The 13,394-nt window shown below is 40.1% G+C and overlaps 1 protein-coding gene across 1 annotated transcript in view; it reads right to left on the reverse strand.

Annotated features, from left to right (window-relative positions):
* cntn3a.1 (contactin 3a, tandem duplicate 1) overlaps positions 1-13,394 on the reverse strand; it is an 86,889-nt gene that overhangs the window by 33,668 nt on the left and 39,827 nt on the right. The window lies entirely within an intron of this gene.

Consider the following 13,394-nt stretch of genomic DNA (forward strand, 5'->3'; position numbering starts at 1 on the left):
GAATTCAATTAAGCAACAGTGGATGTACACAGAAAAAAAAGCATCTCCCCTTGTGGTTGTTATGTAGCTACGGAAGGCCCTAAATCAAACTTTAAGCTGCACCTCCTGCATAAAAAAACAGTTCAACGCCCAATAAAACCAATTTATTACAGATTTGGTTATTTGGTATTGTGCCACCTCGTCTACTATTCATCATCCATGATAACAAGCTTCTGGAAAAGCCTCCCAGTACTATCAACCAAATGGAGTGCAGTCAGAGAGGCTTTGCACTAACAATCAGCAACATTATAAAAAAGGAATGATGGTGTTTTGACATATTGACACTAGGATAGATTGCTCTGGACCATATTGCATCCCTGTTCCCAAAAGCAATCTTGGCTGTTGGTAAAAACTTGTCTAAGTGATGATTCTGCACTACAGTACAGGGAATAATTGAGATGTGAGTTGGACACTCATCTACTGACTCAGTATTCTTCACTTCTGCTCATTAGGGGTCAAGAGGATGTGTGGGCTTTGGCATATTACTGCTAACCTTGCAGATCACAAAGTGATACAGAGATCATAATCTTGACAACGTGTGTAACAGCTTTGATTATTTTATTCGTACTACCCTGGTCACCTGCATTCTCTTCTTTAACTCCTAGTCACAGGAAACTGGCCTGACGTCTCGCCAGATGCAACCTGTAGGGCCCTAATCTGAGAGCTGAGTGGTAAAATGCAAAGAAAAATCCTAAAATTATGACATTTTCAAAAAATCCCTGTACACAGCTAGGAAATCCAGGTAAAGATAATGGCATCTTAGCCCTTAAGAGAGTTATTAAGGTGAAAAACTGCCAGGAGAAGGGAAGAATTTCAAGAGTTTTAAGCTTAAGAGTTTTTTAAGGAGTTGGAAAACCAGCAAAGACAATCATCACAGAAACTGATGAAAGCTGAGCCAATTTCTATTAATATGTAGGTAAATAAATATAAGCAAAGACATAAAACAACTTTCAGCACTTTATAAAAAATGCACATCTGTTTTCATACTGTGTGTTGTAGGCACTTTTAAAGTAGTATCTGTCGCTTCTTTGGTCAGAGTACCTCTGAGAACATTCCTAACTAACACCTTTCTAGAAATGTTTACACTAACTTAGTCTGTTTTATATTCCCTGTAATTATGCCAGCCTCTTTCCTGTGACCCTGTAAGTGAGTTTTTGTTTGAGTTCCTGTATAATGAGCATGTGAAGGTGTTCCCTTTTTACCAAGCACAGAGCAGATTTTTATATGCATTGGAGGAGTAAAGGACAGCCTGACCTTGTGATCAACACAACTGCAGATTGAAACTTGGACCACATATTTCAATCACACCTTTCTCTCCAAGAATGTGTCAGTGATGCCCAGAACTCCAATATGAGAAATAATTTTTACAGTATGTAAAATCATGTGTGTAAGCGCCCTCTTTTTTTGGCCTTGGTGTGTGGCTTCTTCTTTGGATTTACCTTTTGAGCATACTGTATAATGTACATGGAATTTGTTACCACCATACATATTACCTCATGTTTCAAAAAATTAAATACATGAAATAGTCAGTAATTAGTGAATAACAGAAATATGGACAAGTGCATATTTTTAAAAAACTTGATTCAGACAAAAACAAGTACTGCCCCCAACTGGTTCTTCTGTAGGTTTCTTCCTCTTAAAAGGGAGTTTTTCCTTCCCACTGTCGCCAAGTGCTTATTCGGAGGGGGTTGTTTGATTGTTGAGGTTTCTCTCTAATATTACAGGGTCTTTACCTTACAATTGAGGCGACTGCTGTTGTGATTTGGTGCTATATAAATAAAAATAAAATTGAACTGAATAGAATTGAATTGAACTTGTATTTTGAATTATTTAGCAAAGCTAAGCTAACAACCTTCTGACTGTACGCTTATATTTAAGAGTGGGATTGTTCTTCTCTCATAACTCTTTGCCAGAAAGCAAAGAGGTGTATTTCCCATAACATTGAACTAATCATTTAATTATAGCCATAGCACTTCACTTTTAAGGCATCTCCTAGCCTCTATGACTTACCAAACATAAATTCTAGCTCTATCCATTCAAACCGCAAAGGGAATCATTGAAATATCCTCCTCTCTCATAAATAATACATGCCAGCTCTCATCCAGGCATTTCCATGTATATTTAATGTCTGTTTTTGAAACAATACCCTCTGTAGATGCAAAGCGTGACACAGTGAACAGCAAATAAGAGATTACTAATTGGTTAGTTAAAGATTTATGGTGAGAAAAGGAAGCAGGAAATAGAAATTGGAAAGCACCATTGGCTGTATCTTATGATTTGACTTAAGAGCCTACTATGGATGGGCAGTAATGGAATAATGCAATCATGACTGACAGTGAGTGGCAGATTTTCATTTTGTTTCCATTTAGCCTTTGTATAATGAACAGGCAGCATCAATTCCCCCTTAATGATCTGAGAAGAGGAAAGAGAAATGGAACATGACAGGCCAAGGACATACTGAATCAAGAGTGGGTTTTTGCACAAGTGTGTATTATATCAAAGAAAAGTACATGCTCAACTTTGTGTCAAAGTTTACTCTCACAAATCTTTTACCTCAACAGAAACAACCATCAACCATGGCTTCCTCTCTGTATTCATAATACAAAAGCTCACTGAAAAGGCTTAGGTCATGCACACGGGAAAAATCCCTGCAAGCAATGTGGGCTGTTACTAGCCAGCGAGCCCCCTCTGTTTTGGACGAGATGCACTGGGTTGACAAAACAAGTGATTTCAGCCTTGAGTAAATCTGAAAGGCCCATTTCCATTAGGGAAAGGAGGTCAGATGCATTAGGTCCTGGACTAACCAGAACAGCCATTCAAACTGTCTCAAAGCAAAAGATGATACAGAGTGACGTCTAATGCTAATACAGTGCAGCACAGGGAAAGAATTATGTCGGAGCCCCTCTTGGACACTTGACAATATTTCGATCATTTCGAAACGTGCATCAACACTCTCTTTCAGCTTTAGAACATCCTGGCTGCACCACACTACTTCCTGCTGCGGTCTGAAGGGTTTCGAGGCGTCGTTAAAGTGAAATAATGGCTTCCTGAATCATGCATGGGGCACTGAAATCCTTTACAGGAGAGATGAGGCAGATCCGTGTCCAAGACCACATTTTTTGCTGATCGTGAATTATGTCCTGTCACCCTTTATGAGAACATGCCTTACTTTCCAACACTATGGCAGTCTATTTAAATGCCAGTCAGGATTTTCTGTATCAGATGAAAAACAATACAGCCACAGAGCCATAGAGCATCCCATTATATGTCTTTGCATATTCATTTTTCAGACCTTACCAATTTTCAAGTTTTTGTTTCTTTTATTCTAAATAATCTTTTTTTATATATATATATTTGACAAGATCAAACCAAATTTCTCCAGTGAACCTAATCTAATTTGAACAGCTAGATCAGGTACAATATAGCCATGCAGTGAAAATGAGCAGCCGAACCAAGACGAGAATGTGTGGGCGTGTGTGGATATGTATGAATGTGTAAGCATTCATGCATACTGTGAGCTACCCTTTCAGCGAATATGTCATAAAACTGAAGGTGATTCATCCTATAGCACATCTTAACATCTCCATCAATCGCTATTATCCATGATGACAGCTGAATTTGACAAAACGTTGCCAGAAAATAGAGTATAACAGGCACTGGGCAAGGCCTCTAGAACGGCTATCAGTCTATTTGTACATTACTGGTTTGGACAAATGCAAAGAAAACAGCAGAGAAACAAACTGGCCCAGCTGAAATGAATTTGACCAAGTATAGCAATTACACCACTATAAAATTATGTTGTGACAGTCTGAAAGCACTTAATATGAAAATTGGATTTTTTGGAGATCCCTCTGTTTCACATTATCACAAGACATGTCCCGCATTCTATTTGATTGTGTTTATTTCATTCAGCAGCAGTTTAGAAATTTATCAGAAAACCAAAAAATTAATTTCTGTTTACTTGAAAGATGCCTGTTCTAGCAAGAGTTACGAGTTACTTCAACATTATTTTGGAGTATTATTATATTCAAAATAGAAACTTTTCAAGAAATGTTTAATGGCTTTTATCCAGCAGGTTCTTTGTTGCAGTTAGTTGTTGAGGAGTTAATAAATAGGCAAAACAAATGTTAACATAAAAAATGCGCTCATCCATTTGACATGTTTATAAAACCACGATAATTACTTTAGCTGGTGCAGCCTTGGGTGTGTGCACTTCTTCACCAATTATTCTAATAAAGCCTGTTTTGTTCAGTAAAAAAATAGCGTGTGTGCTGAATTGGTGTCTCCACTTGGTTCCTATTCAGCCAGTTGTTCCGCCTACTCCTTCCTTCATCCAACCTTCCACCCAGACTGAATAGACTGCTGCCCCAGTACTCAGGCTTGCTCCATGTCGTCACTCACTTCATTAAATGATAGCCCACACCACACTATTCAGGGTAGCTGTGATTTAGAGTGGGCAGCTTGCCTGAAAGCCTCATGTTATGTGTTGTGTTAATGCATTAGTGGTTAGTGTATCCCAGTACTTGGCTTGTTAACTGTTGTACATAAAAGCCTTACTATCTCTCACTTAGTGACTGCTAATTATTTCGTGAGCTATGTTGCTTTGTTATTTATCCATGCCATTTATAGACTGAGGCTCTCGGAGGCTGCACCAGAAAGTAGTTTCTCTTGTTTGCCACAATTATCATTCAACTACATGTTGCAGTATGCCGAGGCAAACAAGTTTTTGTGTAGTGGTGCTCCGTCTTGTACCTCTGTTTAGCCCCTTTTTGCAACCTATTTCACATGGCAGCTGCCATCAGCCTCCAGCAACTGGTCACCAACCCCTTAGGGAATACACATTTCCCCTGGTGACTGAGGGTTGCCAGATCATCATCAGCGGATTCCTAGGGCTGTATGGCTGGGGCCCATGCAAAGGGAATTTGTAGGTAGGTAGGTAGGTAGACTGCATTTAGCTTAATTTAAAAAAATGGGTCATGCCATTGCTGTGCATCTACTTATCATTCCTTTTTAAAAGTAGGTAAAGACTCTGTATGAGACTGGATGTGACAGATATGGGCTTGGTACAATGTAACACACTGACAACAATCGCTTCAGGACTCCAGTCCCAAATGATGGGCGTCACGTAGGAAAGAGTAAGAAAGGCGTGTGGAGTTTATCTAAAAAAGATTGCATGTGGGAAAAATTGACATACAATATCAACATGAATTATTGAATAGAATCACAGAATAAATCTATTTACATTTGCCTGAAGGAACCCCCCACATCACCACCACCATATCTCCAATGATTTAGTAATTTTTTTTAGCCAAACATGCTGGCACTCATCTTAGCAAACATCTATGAAAAATGATGTTGTCACAAGATCCGAGATCACAGTCACAACAAAGCAGCTGGAGTTCTTGAACAAAGTGAAACATCAGAAGACTAGAGAACCTTCTGAATGTCATGCAGAGGAGTTTATAATCAGAGATGTTATATTTCGGATTCTAATTCAAATGAAATGGTACCCTGGTGATAAATGGGAGCGGAGTCACAAAGATGAGTACAGAAGTAGTACAGAGTACAGTACAGAAACCCCTGCTGATTTCACCATCTGTTAGTTAAAAGTAAAAACAATGTATTTCTTCACTCGTAATAAAAATAAGGCATAACATACATATATCTATTTTTTTACAAAAGCTGTGAAACTAAAAGAGTAACACTCTACGCATGCGAAGAAAAATTACCAAGTTCCAAAAGCTTTTAAAAGGTGCACATATTGTAAGATTTCTCACGTATCTCGCATATTGTGAGAGTGAAACTCTCAGCTGCTGTTAATGTAAATAAAGCTGGATTATGTATTATAATTATTGTATGGTTCAAGTGCAGACTTTCAGTGCAGACATAATTTTATATACATATATATATATATATATATATATATATATATATATATATATATATATATACATACATATAGATAGATAGATAGATAGATAGATAGATAGATAGATAGATAGATAGATAGATAGATAGATAGATAGATAGATGAACTGATTTAATACTAATCTGGACTTCCTATTCTGTGCTACCTAAGGCTTTTAGATGTTACTGAGGTTTGTTTATTTTTGTTTATTATTTTTAAGAATGTAAAACATTCTGTTGATTTAGTCACTCCCAAAGTTTTATTTTCCCATCTTGTGGGGTTTCTTTTAAGCCAAATAATTGCCTCCCTCACTTGTTCTGCCAGCTCTTTAGGTCTAATATTTAAAATTACAGTGAAAAGTTATAAAATACAAATTCAATACTTTGAATGTGCTCATTTGTCATGAAATACCAGTGAAAGGGACCAGACCTCACCTGGCCATGAAATTGCTTGTCAGGCAATAGTCCAATTAAATTTGAATTTGTATGAATGTGGTCTGTAACCAAAAATGACTGTAATTCCTAAATAGCTAATGCAAGTTTTTTGTAAAGCCCCATGAATTAAAGCTTGAAGTCTATACTTCTGTATGTGACTCATATCGATACCTTTTTTTAAGTAAATGAATGTAAATGTCTTTTTGATTAGGTGACTGTACATACAATCAGTACAAGGAGACGTCAGTCAGGATTAATTAAAACCTCATTTTTGTCCTTGTAAATAACCCTGAATGCCTTTCTTTGCACCTTATTTTGGCACTCATTCCTGTTTTCTACTACCAACTTCCTGTCCGTGTGTAGAAGCTTTTATTTTGATGGGACGATTTCCTGTAAAACAGGTTTTGGCGCAGTTTTCAGCAGCAGTCGCGGGAGTTTAGAAAAGTGATGGCTTAACGGAGCCTATGGTGATTTCTTTTGTCATTAGCAGCCCCCTTGATAGAGGCACAAGGTATGGTTATGATGTAAATAAGGAGACGTTTAGATGTTTTTGTGACAGTCGCTACATTTGTTAAATGTTACGTTGAAACGAACTTCATGTTATAAGGTTTACGATTGTAAGAGTGTGGATTATTTTGCTTACACGCTGTTTCTGTGTATACATCTCCAGCTCTTACGGTGAGATTGATGGTTTACTGCCATTAAACCTTCAAAACGTCATCAGTAAAGTGTCATCCTTCATTCGGGGGGGTTCGCTACAGTAAGAGCTTACCTCCGAGAGCAGCGAGAGAGCTTACCTCCGGGAGCAGCGAGAGAGAGAGAGAGCTTCCTGCGATCGGAACGGCACGGCACGGCACGGAGCAGCAAGCTACAGCAGCGGTCCGGTAACAAGCAATTGCTCTCAAAATGGAAAATATAGAAGGAGGTCAGTTAAACGAAAAGGAACAACGAAAGGAATTGACATGCGAAGCTGATGAAACAGCTAATGAAACGTTCCCAAGGCGATCAGAACGGCCCAGTGTGCCCACGGAGAAAATGCTCTTATATCAAAGAGATGAACAGAATAAAAGAGAGAAGAAACTGCTAACCATTTATGAACATTGGAAAGGCCAGGTCAGAGTATACAGAGAAGACCTGAAAAGTGATTTATCAGATTCACGGTTAGCAGAAATGGCTGATGATATTGAAAGGACAGTAAATGATATGACAAAAGCATACAGTGAATATAGAGAACGTAATGAACCATCCCATGTCATAAGGCGCAAAATGGACTCTTGTGAATCAGTGACAAAGGACATTATGAAAATCATATCTGAGCGTTTAGCAGCTATAGATGAGTATGATGCAGATAGAGAAAGGCAGCGCCTCCATCAGCTCTTAGCTTATGAACATGCTAAGTCCATATTTGGTACTGCATCACAGTCAAGTTACCAATCTGAAGCAAGCATTGCAGCCAAAAGAATCGATGCTGTTGCAGAATTAGCTGCAAAAGAAGCTCAGTATAAAATCACACAAGAGGAAATAAAACAAAAACAAAAAATAAGAGAAATGGAAGAGAAACACAGGAGGGAATTGGATGCACAAAGGTCTGAACTAGAACGTTTACAAGCAGAAAAGGAAAGGCAAGCAGCACGTGCAAAATTAGAGATTTATGACAAGGAGTTAAGAGTTGATATGGACAGTCAGCTAATGTTACAGAGCAATGGGATGTCTGTTATCAACCAAAGCTTTGCACAACCAGCCTCAGAGCTCTCTACAGGTTCATATCACCCACATGTGGAACAATATGCATCCATCCCTGTCAATAATCCTCTACAACAACTGCACTCACAAATTGTCACTCCATCGCCTCCCACAGACGTATTGCAGCTGGCTAAAGCTATTCAAGACAGCATAGCAGTCAGCAGAATTCCAGTGCCTGTGCCCATTGTGTTCAGCGGAGATCCCATCACCTACATCGAATGGAAGGCTTCCTTCATCTCACTGGTGGGCCACAAAGGTATATCTCCAGCTGAAAAACTGCATTTGTTAAAAAGGTATATCACTGGTCCTGCTCTTAAGTGTCTTGAGGGCACGTTCTACCGCAGTGATGAAGAGGCTTACAAAGATGCATGGAAAAGACTTGACCAACGCTATGGTCAGCCATTTGTTGTTCAAAAGGCATTCAGAGACAAACTGTCAAAGTGGCCTAAAATCCACTCAAAAGATGCAGAAGGTCTACGGGCCTTTTCTGATTTTCTCACGACTTGTCTGCAAGCAACACCACATGTAAAGGGCTTAGAGATACTAAGTGACTGTGAGGAAAACCAAAAGTTATTGCAAAAGATTCCAGAATGGCTTGCAACGCGTTGGAACCGTCAAGTCACAGTTACTCTCATGAAAGGCAAAGATTTTCCCTCTTTCAAGGATTTCGCAGAGTTTGTAGCACTCGAGGCAGAAATTGCATGTAATCCTGTGACTTCTTCATATGCACTCTACTCAAGCAGCTCATCCTTGGAGAAAAGATACGTAAGGGAGACCAAACCAAACAGATCTGTGACTCAAGTCTTCACTACACAAGCCACAGTACAAGGAGAAAAACTAAGTCAAATGACACAAGGTTAAAGGTGGCCTGCATGTTCTGCAAAGATGAAAGTCATCAGTTGTCAAAGTGCCCAAGCTTCTCAGAGAAGTCACTAGACCACAAACGGACATTTGTGAAGGAAAATAAACTGTGCTACGGGTGCTTAAAGGTGGGCCACAATGCCAGAGACTGTCGTCATCGCCACAAATGTGACACTTGCAAAGGACGACACCCCACCTGTTTGCACAATGAGAGTCACATGGCAAATGAAAGGCCTCAGAGCTCTACAAACGTCGCTTCAACCACAGAAAATGACACCATGGCAGCCACAGCTCTGAATGTTACTAAGGTGGGTCAATCAGGTAGTACCTCCATGATTGTTCCTGTGTGGGTTTCCACTACTCAGAGTCCATCTAAAGAGCAGCTTGTGTACGCTTTATTAGACACACAAAGTGACAACACATTTGTCAGTGAGGAGGTAACTAACCAGTTACAAGCAGCATCCCATCCAGTTAAGCTAAAACTAACCACGATGCTGGGAGTTCACATGACAGTCAAAAGCCAGAGAGTAGCAGGGTTACGTGTGAGAGGTTATAATTCAGATGTTCACATCGACCTTCCACCCTCCTACACAAAGGACTACATCCCATTTAACTATGACAACATACCCACAAATGAAACTGCAAGGCAATGGCCCCATCTGTCAGAGATCGCTGATCAGATACCCCCTCTCCTGAGTTGTGATGTTGGACTACTCATTGGATTTAACTGTCCCAGAACTCTAGCTCCAAAACAGGTTCTACTCGGAAAAGACAATGAGCCATTTGCCATACAGACAGACCTAGGGTGGAGCATTGTTGGTGGCTCATCAGAGTCAAATGAAACTGAAACAAGTCTGTGCCATAGGGTCATGGTAAAGGAAATGCCTGCTGTAACACCAATGGACATGATCAATGTTCTTGAATCAGATTTCAAGGACACAAAGGCATGTGACAAAACGGTCTCACAAGAGGATCTCGTTTTTCTGGAAAAACTTAAGGAAGGGATAAAGAAAAATGAACAAGGATACTGTGAGATGCCTCTTCCATTCAAGCAAAGGCCAAACTTACCAGACAACAGAAGGCTTGCAGAGATCAGACTGGAACACTTAAGGAGAAGGTTGAACAAGAATGAGAACTACAAAAATGAACTGCCCACAGCACAACCTGTCGAGCTGGGAGGAGATCCAGAAGTCAGAAAAGTACAGACAATGTTAACTAAAGTCACAGACACTGTAAGTCTTGCTGAATGTCTAAGTAAGTTCTCCTCCTGGTCCAAAGCAATTAAAGCTGTAGCACGTCTCATAAGAAGGGCTAGACACATCAAGTCAAATGCATCAGCTACAGTGAGTGAGCAGAAAAATGCTGAACTTGTGATCATTCGACGTGTACAAAGTCAAGCGTACGAACAGGAAATAAAACAGCTGAAGAAAGGAGAACAGCTCCCACATCATAACAAACTGTTTAAACTGGACATTTTCATGGATACAGATGGTCTCCTCAAGGTGGGAGGGAGACTCCAGCATGCAACGAGTGACACCTTCAAACACCCGATCGTGATCCCAAAAGAACATTGTACAGCCAAACTCATAATATCTCACTGTCATGACAAAGTAAAACACCAAGGAAAGGGATTCACCATAAATGAAATCAGATCCAGTGGCTACTGGATTCCTGGAATGAGTAAAACAGTTGCCTCATTCATCCGACAATGTGTGATCTGCCGCAGACTCCGCAAAGCTCCAGAGGGTCAGAGGATGAGTGACCTACCTCCACATCGCTTAGAGCCCTCTCCTCCCTTCACACACTGTGGCATGGACTGTTTTGGTCCATTTGTGACAACTGAGGGAAGAAAACAACACAAACGGTATGGACTCCTACTTACTTGCTTTTGTTCTCGTGCCATTCACATCGAGTTCTTAGAGGACTTGTCTACTGATGCATTTATTAATGCATTAAGATGTTTCATTTCAATCAGAGGTGCAGTTCGACACATCCAATGTGACCAGGGAACGAACTTTGTTGGTGCTCAGAATGAGTTTAAAGCAGCTTTAAATGAGCTAGACACTCAGAGACTAACTACATACTTGACTGAAAAACAATGTGACTTTGTGATGAACGCACCCCATGCTAGTCATGCAGGGGGAGTGTGGGAACGTCAGATAAAGACTGTCAGAAGTGTGCTGAATACCACTCTGTCACTGGCTCACGACAGACTCAATGATGCTTCATTACGGACGTTATTCTACGAAGCCATGGCTATAGTCAATAGCAGACCCTTGACTATAGATAACTTGAATAGCCCCAACAGCCTGGAACCGCTCACGCCCAATCATCTGCTGCACATGAAATCCAATGCACCGTTGCCCCCACCTGGTGCCTTTTCAAATGAGGACCTGTACAGCAAGAAGAGGTGGCGCCGCGTGCAGTTCCTTGCAGAGCAGTTCTGGAGCCGCTGGAGACGAGAATACATTCACAACATCATTTCAAGGCAAAAGTGGCACTCACCAAAGAGGAATCTAAAAGTAGGTGATGTTGTGTTGGAAATGGATGAACTGGCACCCAGAGGGGAATGGAGACTTGCAAGAGTTGTAGAAACTGTCAGTGGAAAAGATGGACTTGTGCGAAGGGTAAAGATCTCACTTGGAGAAAAGAGACTCAATAATAAAGGTCAACGCTCTACTAAACTATCAGTTGTTGAGCGTCCAGTACAAAAACTTGTATTGTTGTTAGAAAGTTCCTAAGGTAACTCCTACATGGGTTATTTTGTTTGGGAAAATTATTCATTTTGGTTCTTATGTAAACCAATTATTCGTAATTTTGGTGGGAGTGTAAATAACCCTGAATGCCTTTCTTTGCACCTTATTTTGGCACTCATTCCTGTTTTCTACTACCAACTTCCTGTCCGTGTGTAGAAGCTTTTATTTTGATGGGACGATTTCCTGTAAAACAGGTTTTGGCGCAGTTTTCAGCAGCAGTCGCGGGAGTTTAGAAAAGTGATGGCTTAACGGAGCCTATGGTGATTTCTTTTGTCATTAGCAGCCCCCTTGATAGAGGCACAAGGTATGGTTATGATGTAAATAAGGAGACGTTTAGATGTTTTTGTGACAGTCGCTACATTTGTTAAATGTTACGTTGAAACGAACTTCATGTTATAAGGTTTACGATTGTAAGAGTGTGGATTATTTTGCTTACACGCTGTTTCTGTGTATACATCTCCAGCTCTTACGGTGAGATTGATGGTTTACTGCCATTAAACCTTCAAAACGTCATCAGTAAAGTGTCATCCTTCATTCGGGGGGGTTCGCTACAGTCCTCTTACCCAAAGAGAAGACTGCCCACAAAAGGTAGTCAAAGCACTCACAGTGAGACATTGGGCAGGTGATTTTACTACAGATGGTGCTGTAGCTGAAACTCGAGACAAATATGCATATCTTCCTGATTAAACAAGCGCTGCTGTCTTCTACATAATGCATAAACTACTGGATTAAGATTTCTGTGCCCAGTTTTTTCCAAAATATTTTTGGACACCGTCATGACACTGCTATTACAGCTCAACACTCCAGACAATGCTGCTGTTCAGAATGTGTATTTTGGCTTGTGGACACCTTAGAGTACTTGTCTGTAAAAGAGCTATTACATTTCAAGTCTGCCAGTTGTGTGCATATGGCTCATTATTTTAACTTGTCTTGTTACGACAAGGTGAGACATCTCATTTCAAACACAAAACATAGCACAACAAATATAGGCCTTCTCTTCAGTTTGCAAATGAATGAGACAAAATAGCTCCGTTTGTTCTGCAGGTTTAACGCCCCAGTAGCATAAATGAGGGTTATCGTCTAAAAACCAACACCTTAACAACGTCTTTCATTCCAGTCCCAAAATTAAGGACTTGCAACTTCATCTGGATGTAAAACTTGGCGTACTTGTACTACAGAGTATTAGGGCCATAAACAGTGTTCATTTGGGGAATAGAGTTGAAATTTCGAGATTAAAGTTGAAATACTACTTTGAGAAAAAAGTCAAAATGTGGAGATTACATTTCAAGCCAGACAACTGCCACATCTTCTATACCTGCTACGAAATGCCTCATGTAGATGAGTTAGTGAAACAACTTGATCAGCTGACTTAATGTGTATTGCGAAGTAAGCCTGAAACCTCTCCTCTGTTTCACAATTAAATTTTTAACTAACCTGTGACTGGCAGCAGGACAATACTATTATATTTACAGTAAAACCCTCTGTCATGTGCACTAACATTACATCCACGCAGTGGATAATTACATTCAGCCTTACTGGCAAAAGTCAATCTTAAGACCGGTGTGTAGGAGTTGATAGCACTGGATGCTAGCTCGCATTGATAACGTCATAGATGAAAGCAGATGATGTGAAGCCAGCAAGGTATCTTCAGAG

The sequence above is a fragment of the Astatotilapia calliptera genome, chromosome 20 (assembly GCF_900246225.1).
Source record: "Astatotilapia calliptera chromosome 20, fAstCal1.2, whole genome shotgun sequence".
Classification (NCBI taxonomy): domain Eukaryota; kingdom Metazoa; phylum Chordata; class Actinopteri; order Cichliformes; family Cichlidae; genus Astatotilapia; species Astatotilapia calliptera.